This window comes from Schistocerca piceifrons, chromosome 1 (assembly GCF_021461385.2).
Source record: "Schistocerca piceifrons isolate TAMUIC-IGC-003096 chromosome 1, iqSchPice1.1, whole genome shotgun sequence".
NCBI classification, from domain to species: Eukaryota; Metazoa; Arthropoda; class Insecta; order Orthoptera; family Acrididae; genus Schistocerca; species Schistocerca piceifrons.
The window spans coordinates 450,958,142-450,976,440 of NC_060138.1; the positions used below are offsets into that span (position 1 = coordinate 450,958,142).

General features: G+C 41.1%; 1 long non-coding RNA gene across 1 annotated transcript; it reads left to right on the forward strand.

The window, feature by feature from the left end:
• Nucleotides 1–15,496: 15,496 nt before the first annotated feature.
• LOC124711351 lies at nucleotides 15,497–16,213 on the forward strand. The gene is made up of 3 exons (XR_007005463.1): nucleotides 15,497–15,584; nucleotides 15,740–15,851; nucleotides 15,958–16,213. It is a non-coding gene; the product is annotated as an uncharacterized LOC124711351 (long non-coding RNA).
• The last annotated feature ends 2,086 nt before the right edge of the window (nucleotides 16,214–18,299 follow it).

Consider the following 18,299-nt stretch of genomic DNA (forward strand, 5'->3'; position numbering starts at 1 on the left):
AGAGTCACCATGAATAAATCCGAAGCCGACTACAGGCTTAATAAAGTAGTTGTCTTGTTGGATTGTTTAAACTTGCATTGTGGAACAGGAGCACTGGTATGACGTAAGTCAAATGGACTACTTCCCCTTCACTGATCTGCTGCAAAGAATAATAATCTCTATATTTTCAAGTTTTCCTGTGTCTATGTTAGATAAAACGAAGTGTCATTATTTTATACAATTTCTTCCCTTACTCGAGCCAGGACCGATAGCGGCAACATATTCTCATTTCCTCACGGCTAAAATATTCACGTGTTACACAGAACCTGCATAACTGACCGGCATTTGCAACATGTCGCCTTTGGCCATGAAGGCTGAAAAATCATGTTTTTACTCAGGATCAATTTGAAGAAATTTATGAAAAATTTTACTACCTGGGATGTGGAAGAATTAATGAAAATTGCCAGTTTACGTGCACACCAGTATGCGACTCTGCAGTTCCTTTACTCTTACACAGTTATTCACGTAAATAACTAGACCAAAATGTGGCCCATAGGTTTAAACTATACACGCGATTTTAATGCATCTCGCGTGAAAACACTTCATGATTATTCAGTCACACAGTTAACAACATCAGATATTTACTTCAGACGAGGTAACGTTTCTATTTGTAGCCACATTAGATCGCATTACATTCCCTATGAGTTCAGCACCGCTAGAAAGTACCTATTATGTAGCAAACCGAGCAACATTAATCAAATTTCTGATTATCACTAAAGGGTTATAAAACTGTGCAGCTGTGGAACGAGACGAAGTTCAAATGATTTTTCACCTTTATCTAACAGTTTATTGTGTTGTTGTACCACTAAGCGATGAAAGTAACGTTGTGTGCGCTGTTGGCGTCATCGCCTAATTCGAGAAAGTTGTAATCTTGTAGAAAACTGTTTCTATGCTTGAATAAAAATTCTATCCACTCATTCCATTAAATTAGAATGGCCATTAAAGACACACCTGTAATTACGTAATGTTATGTAGGATAGTAAATCTCGAAGCAGTATGTCGTCTATTTTTCAGAGCTGCAACTCATACATACCAAAGATCATTAGGTAGTTTTGGTGAGTGCTAATGGTCGAGCCAGAAACCGAAAGGTCAAGGGATCAAATGATAGTCATACAACGAAGTATTTCAGTTTGCATTAAACCTAGATCTAGCCCCTTAATGATGTGAATACCAGCTAGGAATTACAAGTGGTTCGGACTCCACGTGAAAGTGTAGGTCTCCTTTTCCAGGTAGGTTACTGGGAAGGGTTAAGAATGCAAATCTCCGAAGGGGCTTCCAACTGAAAGTTTTGCACCAGGCATTCAGCCACACAGAATTATTATGTTCATAGAAATTTTGTACTGTTAAAACACACATTGTAGTAAAAGTAAACCATGAGCTTTACACCCGATATTTTTGCCATGCTCGTGTACAACAGCGTCTTATCGTAATCTATAATAATTCGCTACAGATGCAGATTAACGACGATTGGGCTGGTACACCGGCCAACATGAGTGTGGTTTTAGGTAATTTCCCACGTTGTTTAGTCAAATGCTCAGCTATTCCTCAATCTCCGCCTCAGAAAATACGATACACAAACAGATGCCATAACCCAGAGTAAATGTGCATGCATGAACGACTTCCCTTCCCTTCTTTTGGTTAACCGACCATGTGGCTACAGGACTGGCATCCGGCATCCTGTCGGAAAAACAGTAGCAAGTATCTCAAGGATATAAAACTGATTATTGTTATCGGTTACCTTGCAAAGGGAGAAACAATGGATAATAGGTTAGCCGGCCGCTGTGGCCGAGTGGTTCTAGGCACATCAGTCCGGAACCATGCTGCTGCTACTGTCGCAGGTTCAAATCCTGCGTCGGTCATGGAAGTGTGTGATGTCCTTAGGTTAGTTAGGTTTAAGTAGTTCTAAGTCTATGGGGCTGATGACTTCAGCTGTTAACTCCCATAGTGCTTAGAGCTATTTGAACCATTTGAATACTACGTTCATCCCCTACAAGATGGCGTTCTATGGCCCACGTTATCCGTCGATTTGCATTTTTATTTCTGAACTGAGGGTTGCCATGGCAACCAGCAAAGTGCGGAGATCAAGTTAAGGGTGCCGCACGCATAATTATACTTATTACAGGTCTATTAAACCACACAGTGAGTATAAGTTGCATTGCAATACAAATCACGTATTTTGAAGAACTTTTTCGTAGTAATGTTCTCTGCCGGGAACCACTGCAAATATGATCGGTGCTGAGAACCGGGTGGGGGGTCGGGCGGGGGGAAAAGCGGGGAGGGAGATTTTATATCACCCACAGAGAGGGCCACCGCGTCGCCGTCCTGTGCAGAAGTATCCCTTTTGATGTTGCCCTAGACCGGACACCCGTACCAGACAACGGCGGCTCCGTCACCCAGGGAGCAGAGGGACCTTCCGCGAATTCAGAAAGCGGTGCCGGTGTGGTGCTGGGGGCAGTGACCTCATACAACGGGCGCCTCCCAGAAGCAACGCTGACTGCACAGTCCCTGGCCATACAGACAGCGAGCGGCTCGGACGGTGATTGGTTAGTTCATATAAAAATTGTTACTATTGAACGGGCCAAATCCGTCTGATAGCTACAGAAATCAAGGATTCGCTTTTTGGTTTCGAAGGGAAGCGGTCGCTTTTGCTCCGGTTCGTGCGAGGGAGTGATATGGAAGTTCTGTATTTCGTCCGGCATCCCGGACGTAAGTTTTGCACATACGCGATCGCGTGGGGCAGTCGCACCTGCAACAAGACGCTGATCCACATCTCAGCACAACGCAGGAGCCTCCTGCTGTGGTTTCGACGTCGCAGAGAACGTCACTGGTAAATATCCGCAGCTCCGGCCGTATTCAAATTGCTCTTGCCGAGACAGATATAGACGGGCTAGTTGTGGGCCACATACGCAGTGCGTGCTCAGTGTAGTTTTCTTCTGTACGTCAGTAGCCTTCATGTTGATAGGTAAATCAACTAGAATCTCGTGCTGTCTGTAGGTGATAGGAGAAAACTGAGAAAAAATTGTACTTTGATGTTCGTTGACATTTTTATCTATGCACACTGTGCAGTAATTAATCAGGAGGCATCACCTCGTCATGCATATTGAGATGTCAACGTAAAAACCTAGCATACTAAAATGTAGACTTTCACGGCCGGAAATATCATGTCTATTATAATTATCCGGGCTGTTATGCCGTGGTCGGTTGATGAATTCTGTGTCGATTCCCAACGTTTGGTCTCCGACTGCGGGAGACATCTTCAAGGGGGTCCATAGCTCAATGGAAGGTCCAACACACCCACTCGCTCGCTACTGACTGCCGCTAAATTCCGGGTACGCGCGCTCCCACGCCGCGGCGTGACGTCACGTGTTTTGAAAACGTCAGTGCAATTGGCCGCTGTCCGTCGTCGTCGATCGCCGTTGCCATCACCCAGTAGTGGACGGGTGGTACACATCTTCTTTAACACCGGCATCCATATACCGTTTAATTTCACACCTTCCTCCTTTCGGTTGAAATTATTTGGGTGTTTAGCGATTTCGATTGCCTCCCTGTAGAGCCTTTCGCAATATCCGCTTGTGGCCGCTAGTGCTTGCGTCTCCTCGAAACGAATATTGTGGTTCCCTGGCTGGAAAGCATCCTCCGCAACAGCTGATCGTTCCGTTTCTCCTCTTCTACAATTTCCCTTATGCTCTTCCAAACGTTTAGAAACAGTTCTTTTAGTGGTACCCACATAAACATCACCACAGCTGCATGGGATCCTGTACACTCCAGCTTTTTCCAGTGGTTTGCGAGCGTCCTTGGCAGGCTTAAGGTATACCTGTATCTTCCTGGTGGGCTTGTAAATTACGATAATATTCCGCTTCGTCAAGATCCTCCCTATTCTTTCCCTTACATTTTTAACAAACGGTAGGAATTGGGTGTGGTTCGAATCCCGGTGCAAATAACGGTCCGTGTGTGTGGGATTCGAACCACCACCCACAACAGAAGCGGGGTGTTATCAAGACGTTAGCGGACAGAGCTAGAAATATTTGTGAACCGGAGTTGCTCGACGCTTAGATGGAACATCTCCACAATGCACTAATGAAGAACGGATATTCGTCCGCCGAAATAAAACGTGCGTTGAGGCAGCCACGCAGAAATCGTACTGGCGTACAGGCTACTGCAAAATCTAAGGTTTTCGTGCCGTTTGTTAAAAATGTAACGGATTACGTCTCGTGAGGTACACGAATGATTGCACAACATCAAATACCTTCATAGTCACAAAATTTACTTGTTCTCTTAGCCTGATTCCTTAACATCTTCACACCACGCACACGGTTAAACACCACCATGTGACTCGCTAGCTCGTTCTGGCGTGAAAAAACAAAAGAAGTGACCATAGCGATGTCATCATAATCGATATCAGGGCTACTCGATACCTGCTTACAGTCTATATGCAAAGACGAGTAATATAAAATATATTACCAAGACGTAACAGTAAGAGTAGGAGAAAAGAAAAGAAGTGTTTGACTTAAAAGCGATGTTAGACAGACATTCAAGATAACGATGATAACATTCGCTGATGACATCGCCATCCTCAGTATAAGTGAGGAAGAACTTCAGGACCTGTTGAATGGAATGAACAAGTCTAGTGCGCACACACTGTTTAGTTAAGAGTAAACAGAAGAAGGACGAAGATAATGAGAAGTAGCACAAATGAGATTAGCGAAAAACTTAACTACCTTGGAACCTGAACAGCGCATGACGGCGAAGTATAAAAGCCAGACTAGCACAGGTAAAAAAGTGATCCTTGAACAAAAGAGGTCTACTACTATCACAAATCGGTCTTAATAAGAGGAAAAAAATTCTGATTATGTATATCTGAACGACACGATTGTTTAGATTGTTAGAAATGAATCATGTGGTGTGGGAAAACCGAAAAAGGAGAGAATCGAGCATTTGAGATGTATTACTATACAGGGTGATTCAAGAGGAATTTCAGCGATATGACAGGAACTATCATTTAAAGCAAAAAACTTCATGTGGGCATGTGCCTATTCCGAACTGTTTCCGAAACAGCAAACATTTAATGTCATTGTTCAATGCATTGTCAGGTTTACACAGGTGCAACACTTAGCAAATATTACAACATTCGCTTCTCAAAGTATCAATTGAAAATATGTATTTTTAACATGTTCACCTCCAAGCATTATCATACGCCTCACATTACACCCGTTGCTCATTTCACAATGAATGTTCGAAAATCCCACGGCCAACTTCAGTGCATTTGAGCACATTTGGAAGACCACGTTGTGTTGATTGTCTGAGTGCTTCGCACGTTCCCGAATGAGGGCAGCGTCCATGATACGACCAAGCAGTTCATCTGTTGTATAAGACTTTCATTTGTACACCGCATACTCCTTCCAACCCTGTATAAAAGAATCTAATAATGTCAGGTCGGGCGATTTCGGTGACCAGTTAATGGTACCGTCACGACCAAACCACCGATTAGGGTACGTATGGTTGAGATGTTCCTTCAAACGTCTGGTGAAATGTGGAGGAGATCCAGCATGCTGGGGGTACATTCCGATCCGGGTCGTTCTCAGGGCGTTCAACAAATGAAGTTATCAAAAAATTCTGTCCCGTCATCTGCTCTTCTGAAATGACTGGATCTGTCAACATGTTGCCTATCGTGCCACATCAAACATTCAACGAAAAACGATCTTGGAGATTAGTTTGCACTGTAGCGTATTGATTTTCCTGCGACCATTGACGATTATTACGTGTATTGTTGATTCCATTACATGCAAACGTGACCTCATTATTGAACAATATTTATGGAAGAAAATGACGATTATTGTTTGACCAGTGACCACATTCAAATCGTGGTCATTGTCGAAGATATGGAGATTGCGGACACGTTGCATGTGAGATGTACAACTGTTCCGCATGTAATGTTCGCCTTACACACGTTCATACGACACTGGTACATACAGAACGTCGCCGTGTGCTAGAAATAGAAATACACGACACCATTTCGATAAAGTGTTGCAGTTCTTACACAGGTTGTTGAACTACACGTTCAGAAGGAAAATGGAAATTTGAAAGAATATCTGTTACACGCGATGTAAACACTCTATTATCAGGAAACCGCCGGCGGTATTCTACAACCGCAGAAGCTGTAAAAATATACCATATCCGCATATTCCTCAGTAGTGTTGATGTGTGACATTTTAACCAATACAGTTGACCAATGCTTCTCTCTGATACACGCTCAGTCCCTCGCACTGCTTCATCCACAACACACCATGAACAACTGTACGTTCAGTAATGCAGTCTAATGGCAGAAATAATCCCGAGCAAAGAGATGGAAAGCAACGAAGTAGGCTCAGCTAGAATATAACGTCAATGATGATGGGTCGGTAAGACACTTACGTAAATGCCACTAGCCCTAAAACAAAAATGGATTAAATGTGTTCTATCTCAGAAATCATTTGGAATAGGGTACATAGTTAGCTGTCAGGCTTCATCTGAAACTAAACTGTCGCGCAACGTATTTCAGAATATTATATGTTCATTCCCATGATCAGTGTATTGATTCTCTTATGATGCTTTATAACTGCAGAGTATATTAAGTACCATCAATGTCTGTCCCAATTCTTGCCTTCATTTCATTTCTCTTTTTACGGTGAGAGCTGCAGAATTGACAGCCTACAAGCTGGGTGGCAAAAGATAAAGAGTTTTCCCGAAAGGAACAGGCTGTCACAAAAATGTTCAGAGTCCAAGGCTGGATTTCAACCTACGTAATAAACACAACTTTCACATGCGCCACCCCCGCACACAAGGCGGTGGATGCGACATGGGACTTCTCTAATTTTCAGATTCAGAATTGTGCCATTGAGTGGCAGAAGCCTCCTGGCTTCTTCCTCATGCCACAACTCTACTGGTTAATAATAACGAAATCCGCAACAGTATGCCTTTACTTAAGCTTATTACTAACATCTTACTGCACACAACTCTCAATGTCTGCTTCTGTTGTACAAGGAGACTCCTTCTCTGACAGAAGCGACCAAGATCAGAGCGTTAAGATAAAGAAGACTTGCTGCTACGATATGGAGGAGTAAAGGCTTGCTGCTAGAATATCGTATAGTAAGCACTTGCTACTAGGCAGTGGAAGAAAACACTCTTTCCTAGGAGGTCGTAGAGAACACCTGCTGCTGGGAGACGTGGAGTTCCCACTTGTTGCTACGCTACTGATGAGACGAGCCATGCTGTCGTACAGAGGGATGTCTCCGTCTCCGTACTGATTACACAGTGCAGACTGACCTCAATTCCTCCAGCTGGTACTTCCCATGCCTCCTACTTTCGCACTACATGAGTTGGTAAGACGCGCTAGCATTGAAAGCCCCGATGTGGTAGGAATGTGAAGTTCGTTCACTCCCTTCAGGAGCCAGTTGAACAGTTTTAACAGCTCGCAGCCAGCTAGTTGCTTTCATTATTCATTTTGATAGCCTTCTGATGTTTGTACCTATGTTTCTGTTTTATTTCTGCTATCACTAACCAGTCTTGCAGTCACCGGTGGTATCCACGTAACATTCCTATAACTGTGCTTTTATCACCCCCCCCCCCCCCCCCAACCCACTGTGCCAAAATATTTTACTGTTATAATCCCTTGTTCAGTCAGTTGCCACATGTACGAAAGATCATTTGACAACGACTTCAAGACTTTGTGTATGTGCGTGCGTGTGTGTTTGTGTGTGTATCTGTGTGTGGGTGTGTTCGTAATTGTCAGAATAAGGTTTGTATGGAAGAAATTTTTTGGAAAATACTCCGGAAAATTTGGAAATTCTGGTGGCATTTTTGTGACGGTCGGTTTGACAGTTCTACTGTCGCAAGTTTTCATAGAAAAAAAAAAATTACGTTCAATTTGACAGTTCTGACTTCCGCATTAAATACCGACATTTTGCGAAAAAGAATACAATTGGAAGCGATATTTTAGCGTGTTGTCGGTGGTGATCAATTCTTTGGTGTGTTTAAAACATTACATTGTTGTGAGTTTCTGTTAATCCGGTGCGCTGCAAACATTTGAGGGATCTGAGTTCGTGGTTTATTTTTTTGGATAAAATGCCACCAGTGAGGCGTCGAAACATCGGTTGGCGTACGCGCGATGAAGGCCAAGTACATGACCGCCGAGTCAATGAGACTGACGAAGAGCGTAGACAACGTCTGGAAGCTAATCGAAAAAGAACTTCTCAAGCGAGATCCATTATGACTCCGGAACGATGAATCCCTCTCATACCCTGTGTATTAATGATACCAATCGATTTACTCATTCATTTTGACTTCTGTTTCCAATCAAGGTTCTGTTTCCAACAATACATAAGGTCAGAGAGAGGAGGGAGGAAGGGATGGAGGAACGGGAAGAGAAACTGGATATAAACGAAGGGAAAGAGGATATGGACAGACAGACGAGGCAGGAGGAGATGAATAGAGAGAGTGCAATAAGAGATGTAGAGGGAGGGTGGGGGGGGGGGGGAGGTGATGGGCAGAGGGAGGAGGGAAGAGGAGAGGTATAGAGAAGAATTGCCGAGTTCGCCAGTTGTTACGTAAGTGGGTAAGTCGTGTGAGAATGTTTACGATAGTAAACCTAATAGTTGTAGTGACCGCTTGCTTCAGTTATAGCTAGATTATCCCTCCTCTCATTAACATACCTATATGCGCGGTGTGGTATCCATATTTTCGCTCTCAGTTGGGCTTCACCCAGCAGTTGTCATTTCGATAAGATGTTTCCGTTTGTGTGACATTATCATTTACTGAAAACGGATGTTCGCGGTCATAACGGGTGTTTCTTTCCCAGTGGCACCTAGGGGTGTGCTAAACAGTGTAAGTGACACCCGCACAATATCTCCATATATTTTTTCCCTATCATATAGCTGAATACCGATCATGCTTCCTTGGACACCATATAGAATGTTTCAGCACCCCATTGTTTGTTATCTTGTGAAGGTGGATAGCACTAAGCTAATGAGCTACGTGCTGCTTAGGTATCTGATGTAGCACGCACTGGGAGTTGGTGTCCAGGAAAATTCTTATTCATAGGGAAGAAAGGTATGATGACGGCAGAACAGTGGGCAAAGAATTTTATGGACTTGAGAGAATATGACAGATTAATGAAACATGAGGAGACTAAGTGGAGATAATTGAAGCTGCTAAAAAAGACCAAGTGCAGTGAAACACAGGTAACTGGTGTTAGCGAAAGTGCATACACTGACGTAGTCAAGGCGAATCTTAAACAATCATAATTTCTAGAAATGATAACAGAGAAGAGTAAGAACAGGATGCTACTCACAGTGAATAATAACAGATGAAGCGCAATAATAGGATGCTAATAGTAATGAAAGGGAACAGAATGAAATAGGAGTTTGGGTCACAGCTGTTCAGGAAGTTGTAACCCAAATTAAAGAGCATATTGAAGTGCATGATGTTACAGATGTTGAAGAGGAGATCGTTTCTGTACCTGCTGAACGTACAGTACAGGTTAGCGAGGAGTTCAATTTCTGTTGACTAATGACGAATCAGATCTAACAAGTATTACTGTGTCAACTGAAGATTGGGAGAATTTTGATGGAGAAACAGTTAATGAAGCAGGTGAGGTTTTGCTTGCTGTATATTTAGATTAGTTGTCAGAAAGAGAAGTGAGGTCTGTAGCGTCTAAACAACGATTAGAAACAGTTTTAGTGTCTTAAGTAAATCCAGAACAAAAACAATCACGGTTGCTAAATTATTTAATGTCAATGACGCGTTTCACCCTTTTGGTGCATCATCAGATTGTGTAAAAGTACCTGGTATGTGACCCATCAGTCATAAAACCACATATGATGTAAAATAGTCATCATAGTGACCGGATATATAATCCATCCGTCATAAAACATTTAAACCATGAAGTGAACGTTGAGCACACCAGCCGTCTCCGCCGTGTCAGTATGAGATAGGGCCACGCTTACAAAACCGCGATACGAGCCGCACACGGAACAATGTCTGTATAGGCACGCACACAAACATTACAAGTGTTATGCTATGGGAGACATTCTCCTCCTCTTGCCTGGGACTTGTGGCAGTAATCGAAGACACGATGACACTGGGAACCACCAGCATTCCTTAATGCTTGATGTCTTCCCCGATAGAGATGTCATGTTGCAGCAGTGTAATTGTCCATGGCTCGGAGCTAGAACCGTATTACAGGGCTTTTAGGAGCATCATAGTGATTTCACGTTGATGTTGCGGTGACCAAACTCGCCTGATGTAAATCCTATGAAACCCATCTGGGTCGCTACTGGGCGCCATCACAACTTACACAAATAAGCGGCCCGTTATTTATGTGAATTACATGACCTGTGTGTAGTCCTCTAATGCCACATATCTCAACAAACCTACAAAAATCTGTCGATTCCTGATAAGCAGAAACAGTGTTGTGTTTCGTTCCGAAGACAGAGAATCTTGAGTATTGCTCATCAGTGTGGGATCTGTTCCAGATCAGGCTGACGGAGGAGATAGAGAAGATCCAAAGAAGAGCGGCGCGTTTCGTCACAGGGTTATTTGCCAAGCGTGACAGCGTTACGGAGATGTTTAGCAAACTCAAGTGGCAGACTCTGCAAGAGAGGCGCTCTGCATCGCGGTGTAGCTTGCTGTCCAAGTTTCGAGAGGGTGCCTTTCTGGATGAGGTATCGAATATATTGCTTCCCCCTACTTATACCTCCCGAGGAGATCACGAATGTAAAATTAAAGAGATTCGAGCGCGCACGGAGGCTTTCCGGCAGTCGTTCTTCCCGCGAACAATACGCTACTGGAACAGAAAAGGGAGGTAATGACAGTGGCACGTAAATTACCCTTCGCCACACACCGTTGGGTGGCTTGCGGAGTATAAATGTAGACATAGATGTAGAATCTAGCTACTAAGCAGGTGGTCATAATGTTTTGGCTCGTCAGTGTACAGTGCAAAGATTAAACAATTTTTTGGTGTGGTACGTTCCATGTGTAACGTTCTTTTAATAAATGATGAGAACGTTTTACGATTACGTTGAATGAATGTCTGATCTGTGGTATGAGTACTGAATTCGAATCGTCGTATTGCGTGTTGTAAGTGCAAGTGTTGTGCTTATTCCATGTTATTGTTAACAAAAGTTTACACGAATTGATTGGGCAATGCAGCTCCCAATACCAGTAATGATATACAGTCACTGCAAAATACATTCAGCCCCTTAGGCACTGAATCATATGACCCCATTCAAAACTGTTAACTTTGGTCCCTGTGCCCATAGCAAATAAATTAAATTGTCGTTCCTCTAAAGCAGCAACGGAGAAACGCGATATATTCTAGTCTCTCATAAAAAAAATATAAATATGCTAGCTACAGGCTCAGCAGTATCCAATGCTCATGAAATTCGTTTGGCTGATAAACGAGATCATTTACGAAAATCCAACTTCTTTGGAAAACATATGACCTGGACAGGGACGCGGTACTGATTATGGTGAATTACTAACACTTCATTTTTTTAGCAAAATTATATTGCAAGTTAAGCTTGGCTTTTCAAAAACATCAGACAACAGAAGTTACGTTACTCTCAATTGATCCACAAACAATGAGATTTAAACTGCAAGTATTATCTAGCTCCAATAATCCAACATAAATGCAAATCTTAAAAGCATTACAAAAATGATATATCCAACTAGCCTTTTTATCACAACCGTTTATGTACATTCTGAGGTTACTCAACAATCACACATTATCAGCCAACTTATCTATACTAACGCGCTGGCGAAATCAAAAACGATAATTATTTAACATCTTTACCTTGCTTACATGTCGACTTCTGATTCCAAGTTCAGCAATATTGACATACCTAAATTAATCTAACACTTGGTGGCTTTACACAGCACACCACAAAAACTGCTTACTCCATCGTCTTTGTTTCACAGGCAGCTGCCTACAACTGCGCGCCAAGCGCCAACGCCACCTAGGAACAAGGCCTCACAACGCGACTCGTGACGTCACGACTAGGGGTCCGAAATACCGAGCGGCTTGTTAGGCTCTACGCCACGTATATGAAAACATTAAACAGTTTCCTGGTAGACTACTAACTGCTTTATACACAAATCTGTAAACAAACGCTAATCATTCTCACAGGAGAATTACATTGTTCAAATTTCGTAAACTATAGCTCCAAAGGTGAAAATACTTTTTAATTTCCGTCACTCGCGTTTTGAAAATGCGAATTTCTAATTCCATAACTCTGACAGCACTATTTTCACCGTGTATGTCACCTTGCATAATTTAATTTAAAATGAGGTACCGCAATTGGAAAGACTGACAATCTATCGAAGCAGGTACTCTGGGACTTGTATCTATGTCAAATTCTAGTTTCGTATGACAGATACCTCATTTGGCAGTCATCTACAGTTTTATACTTAAGAAAACATTACCGTACAGAAACTTGTGTAAACTTCACTGAACCTTCTACATACTACTTAGTTTAAGAGATTTGCCAGTAGAAGACTAGGTAGTGTTAAGTTATTAGGTATTATAAATTGACATGGGAATCACACATTAGAATCATTACAAACTCTGACAAACTTGCCCACTGTAAGCCATTGTTTATCAGCTTGAAAATATTAATTGTTATAAATTTGCACATTTTCACTGTTCTACTGTATACAAAGACTAACTTAACAGAATACCAGCTTAGGCAGGATTTACACTCTCATGGAACTGAGGTTTATCTGAAGAATGGGACACCACCCATTGGCTTCATGTAACGACATATCTTAAGAACCTATTATTACTTTTTACTGTACAAACTGATCCATTTATATTCACCCATCCACATACTGATCCCCATCTTTTAATTAAAATACTTGTCATTTGATACACTGATCATTGGCAATGGGTATTACAGCATTGTAAAAATTTAAAATGTCATCTATAGTGCCATTTGTGAAAGCAGATGAGTGGTATCCCAATCTTCAGTAATGCCAGAACTAGAAATAGTGTGCATCTTCACATACCTTACTGCAGATTATCTAAATCATAGAACAGCAATGTAGTGAGTATGAAGCTGTTCAACAAACTGCCTCTAGAATAGGTAGAAGCTTTATTTGATTTATTCAAGCACAAGTAGTACAGTTGGTTATCAGTAAATCCTCCCTACTCACTTGAATGTATGAGTGTAAATATCACAGTGATAACTGCTCGGTGAGTGTACCATAATTTTCTTAATGATTTCAATTTAAGATGTACTACACAAATCATTTTAGCTTGAATATTTTACTTTATGGAAAATCTGTTGTAACATTGTTTTTTAATTTGTGTAAAGTAATTTTTGTATACATGCTGTATACTTTTTAAACATTTGTAATTTGACTGTCTATTGCTGCAATAGCTAAATGACAATTAAATTCTTTTACTATTCACTATTTAATGTTGTCCCAGAGGAAAAAAAGCACTGCTATTCCAAACTCCAAAAACATTATCAATTTCTCTCAAATGAAGAATGGCTTAAGTTATATATTGTCCTCCCCCCTCCCCGAAATATTGGTTGTATTGACAGACTGGACCTGTTCTGCAGATTAATATTTACTTATGATGGCAGACTAGCATGCTAATACTAGCAGTGAATTGTTCTCCTTGTGAGAATAATTAATTTACTGATTGGACAAAAATATATACAAAAACTTGTCAACCACAGAGCAGGAGCAGCATTAATTATATATTTACTGATGAACAGAAAAGACTATTCCCCTAATTCTATGAGATTGGGGTTTCACAGAGAATTTGTGGTAACAAATTAATCTGTAGCAAAGCCTCATGTTTACGGCTGCACCATAATCAAATCATCACCACCCTGCTTCATTTCATCTGTAGTAAGGAATACCTTACAATATTCACAATGGTTTTTTTTAATAGCTTGGTGTGAGTAATAACCTGCAGTGGCCAAGTATTCTCATCTATTCCATCAACATCATTTTCATCTACTGCTACATTTAAAAATTCTGGTATTGATGTTTCTTTTAATCCCTGAATTTGAGTATGAGTAGAAAAAATATCAGTGGTCTTAATAACAACATCCCCAACTACTTTCGACCGAAGCACAAGGGAAAACATAGACTGTGCCCTTAGTTTTTGTTCAGTTTCAAAAACTTGTCGTAGAGAAACATGATAATTTCCCCCACATAGCTGGCGGTATTTGCCGAACCTGTCTTCTAAACTGTCTGTCTGTACTTTTCCTAACAGCAAATATGATCTGTTTTTCTCAGAAAGCCAGTAGTCACTGAAGTCTATCAAAGCAGCAGTTGTGTGTTTCGGGTCAACAGAAGCGTCCGATCTTACCCGTCGGCTTTGACCCGTGACGTAAGCGTGTTGTGGTGTGTGACGTCATTATGGCGCGGAGTTTGATTTGCGATTGTGGCGTGTTTGTAGATGTCTTGTTTTTGTTTGTCGTGCTCTCTGGTGGTGTGTTCATGGTTTTCGTTTGTTTCGTGTGGTGGGGTCAGTTTTCTGTTGCTCAGGTGTTGGATTTGAAGCGGAATTTCTATTAGTGAGTTAATGGTTAATTTAATGCTCATTGCTGTATCCGATCTCACGCGTCGGCTTTGACCCGTGACGTAAGGGACCTACACATTGATCTGTAACGTAGCCCTGAATACGAGGTTACGTTGGGAGTTTTTTTTTGGAATGCGGCCGCGGCAGCAGCCGCCTATGATTCGAAAATATTGATTTGACACTAATGAACATGTATACGTAATATGAAGCAATTTGATGAACATATTGATCTGTAGCGTAGCCCACTTGAGGTTAGGTTGGGAGTTTTTTTTTTGGAATGCGGCCGCGGCAGCGGCCGCCTATGATTCGAAAATATTGATTTGACACTAATGAAGCCTGTGGGGGGATGGGGGGGCACTGCAGACTCCCCCCACCGCATAACGACACATGATGATCAAATTTTGAAAAAAAATGAAAAATTTTTTCCGTACCTGCTAAACTGCATAAGTGCCGATGTATGTAGGTGTAAGGGAAGCTTTCGTTTCTTAGTTTTCTATTGGGGGATGTGATCGGTAGGTTCTGTTGAGCTATATAGGTTAAGGGAAGTGTCCGATTATGGATAGGAATGTGTTTTTTGGTATTTGGTCAGTTTTGTGATGTTGATTTATTTCGTTGTTTTGCGTGGTTTTGAATGGCGGTCGGTGGCTACATTTCTGTATATTTAGTTTCTCCGCACCCAAAAACCCCTAATTTCCCACGCTTGTCCCGTTACAGTCATTAGGCTTTTTGTGAAACTTGTGTATTTCAGTGTTTACAATACGTATGCGATGTTTTTATATCCGCCATATTGGAATTGTTTATAGTCGTTTCCGCGGTATTTGTGACGTCATGGGTCAAAGCCGACGGGTAAGATCGGACGCTTCTGTATTTCCCTAAAGTCAGTGTATTTTATTTTCCATCTGACGAGAATTTAAGACGAAAATGGTTATCGGCTGTTCACAGACAAGACTGGACACCGAGTGAGCACTCTGTTGTAAGTATCAATGTATTTGTTTGGTTAGTGTGTCGTAGTTACTTGAAATGTAGTACAGCTGAACAAAATACAGTAAACAGAAGAACATATTTATAATCTCATACCTCGTTAATTTTCGTTATATGTTTTAAAGAGAACTGTATGCTTGTTTTTAGATATGTGAACTGCATTTCAACAAGGACGACATTTTAAGCAGTACCAGTATGTATGACCCGAAAACTGGTATACTCTTGACAGCACCGTTGGATCGTCGACGCTTGAGAAAAGGTGAGTTACGAAACACGCTCTTAGTAAAGTACGTGGCATAAGAACTATCTTTATTTCACTTATATGCTGTGAGATCGGTTTCATACTTCGTTATTAATTTTTTCAGATGCTATCCCATCGAAGTTGCCTGGATGCCCATCTTACTTGTCGAGTCATCAAACTGCAGTACGAGAGGACCCAGAAATTCGTAGGGGGCGTTTAGAAAATCGTGCTCTTCAAATTGCTATCCAAGAAAGTGTGGACACACATGCGAAAATGATTGATGCGATATCGTTCGATAGTTTAGAACAAATGAAAACAAAGTTGAGTGAATGTGAAAAGCACAGTGACTGGGTAGTGATAAACAAATCTGACAGTGTGAGACTAGTGTGACTAAAGCATAATCCTTACCCAAGAATTTTTTGCCACGTAGTTATAAGCAGTGGTTTATTACTCAGTGTCTTCAATAATGATATTGAAGTGAAATGTATTGGAAACATGAAATTTCCCATGAAAGTAAACAACATACAGGTGGTAAGTGATGTTCTTAAGAACATTTATCTTCTGTATAATAGTTCTGAGGCTCCTGTAGATAACATTTTGTCTTTAATTGACCAGTTATTGCAAAATTTATTAGAAAAGTTGCCAGGAAACGAAACTAAAATTACATTTTTGAAGGAACAGATTTCATTTTTGAAGTGCAGAAGTTCAACTCAATTTAGGTATGATACTAACTCTATGATAATGTGGTTATTAGTACATTCTATAAGCCCACATGCTTACAAATTTTTGAGGAACACTGACAGTTTTTCTATGCCTAGTCCTAACACCCTTTCAAAGCTTTGTAGTAAACTCTCAACAAATCCTGTCATTGAACAACAGGGTCATCAGTTTATGAGCTACATCACAAATAAAGTAGGTACTTTATCCTCAGATGATAAAACTGTGCTCCTGTTGATGGATGAAATTCATCTGAAGTCTCAGCTTGATTACAAAGCTGGAAATGTAGGATGTGCCTTTAACACTGAAAAATTTTTGTGTGCAACCAGCGCCTATGTTTTTATGGTTCAGAGCATGGAATCACCTTACAAGGATGTGGTATCTATTCTGCCAGTTCATACTATTCAGGGTGATGTTCTGTTCTCTTACATTAAAGCAGTCATTGTTAAATTAGAAGCAGTTGGATTTGAGGTGGTTGGTATAGTAGCAGACAATAATGCAATTAATAAGAAAGCAATGTCTAAGTTTTCTACTCCTGCAGATGTGAAAATAAAGTATGATCACCCTGTACAGTCTTCTCCAAATCGCCCATTGTATTATTTTGTGGACACTGTCCATATTTTGAAGTGTATCCGCAATAACTGGTTTAACCAAAAGGAGCAGATCTTGTGTTTTCCTGACTTCAGTGACAGTTTGAAGGGAGGTTTGTCTTCTGTTGGAGCACTGAAAGAATTGCATTTGATAGAAAAAGATGAACTATTGCAATATGGCAGTTCCTTAACTTTGAAGTCTCTATTTCCTAACTCAATTGAGCGCCAAAATGTCAAGTTAGTGTTGCGTATTTTCAGTGATACGACAGTTGTTGCTTTGGACACATTTGGTTCAAAGAAAGCAATTAGCAACTGGGAAAGTACTGCAACATTCATAAAAATAATAAATCGTTGGTGGGATATTGTAAATGTAAAAACATTACTCAAGGGACAGAGGTTAAGAAATATTTTCCAAGAACCTGTGACTAGTAAATCCCATCACATACAAGAATTCTTACAGTGCTTCATCTCATGGTTATGTTCTTGGGAAGAGTGTAGTGATGAAAGAAAACTTACTCGAGAGACACATAGCGCTTTGAAACACACGGAAATACAGAAGCGTCCGATCTTACCCGTCGGCTTTGACCCATGACGTCACAAATACCGCGGAAACGACTATAAACAATTCCAATATGGCGGATATAAAAACATCGCATACGTATTGTAAACACTGAAATACACAAGTTTCACAAAAAGCCTAATGACTGTAACGGGACAAGCGTGGGAAATTAGGGGTTTTTGGGTGCGGAGAAACTAAATATACAGAAGTGTAGCCACCGACCGCCATTCAAAACCACGCAAAACAACGAAATAAATCAACATCACAAAACTGACCAAATACCAAAAAACACATTCCTATCCATAATCGGACACTTCCCTTAACCTATATAGCTCAACAGAACCTACCGATCACATCCCCCAATAGAAAAGTAAGAAACGAAAGCTTCCCTTACACCTACATACATCGGCACTTATGCAGTTTAGCAGGTACGGAAAAAATTTTTCATTTTTTTTCAAAATTTGATCATCATGTGTCGTTATGCGGTGGGGGGAGTCTGCAGTGCCCCCCCCATCCCCCCACAGGCTTCATTAGTGTCAAATCAATATTTTCGAATCATAGGCGGCCGCTGCCGCGGCCGCATTCCAAAAAAAAACTCCC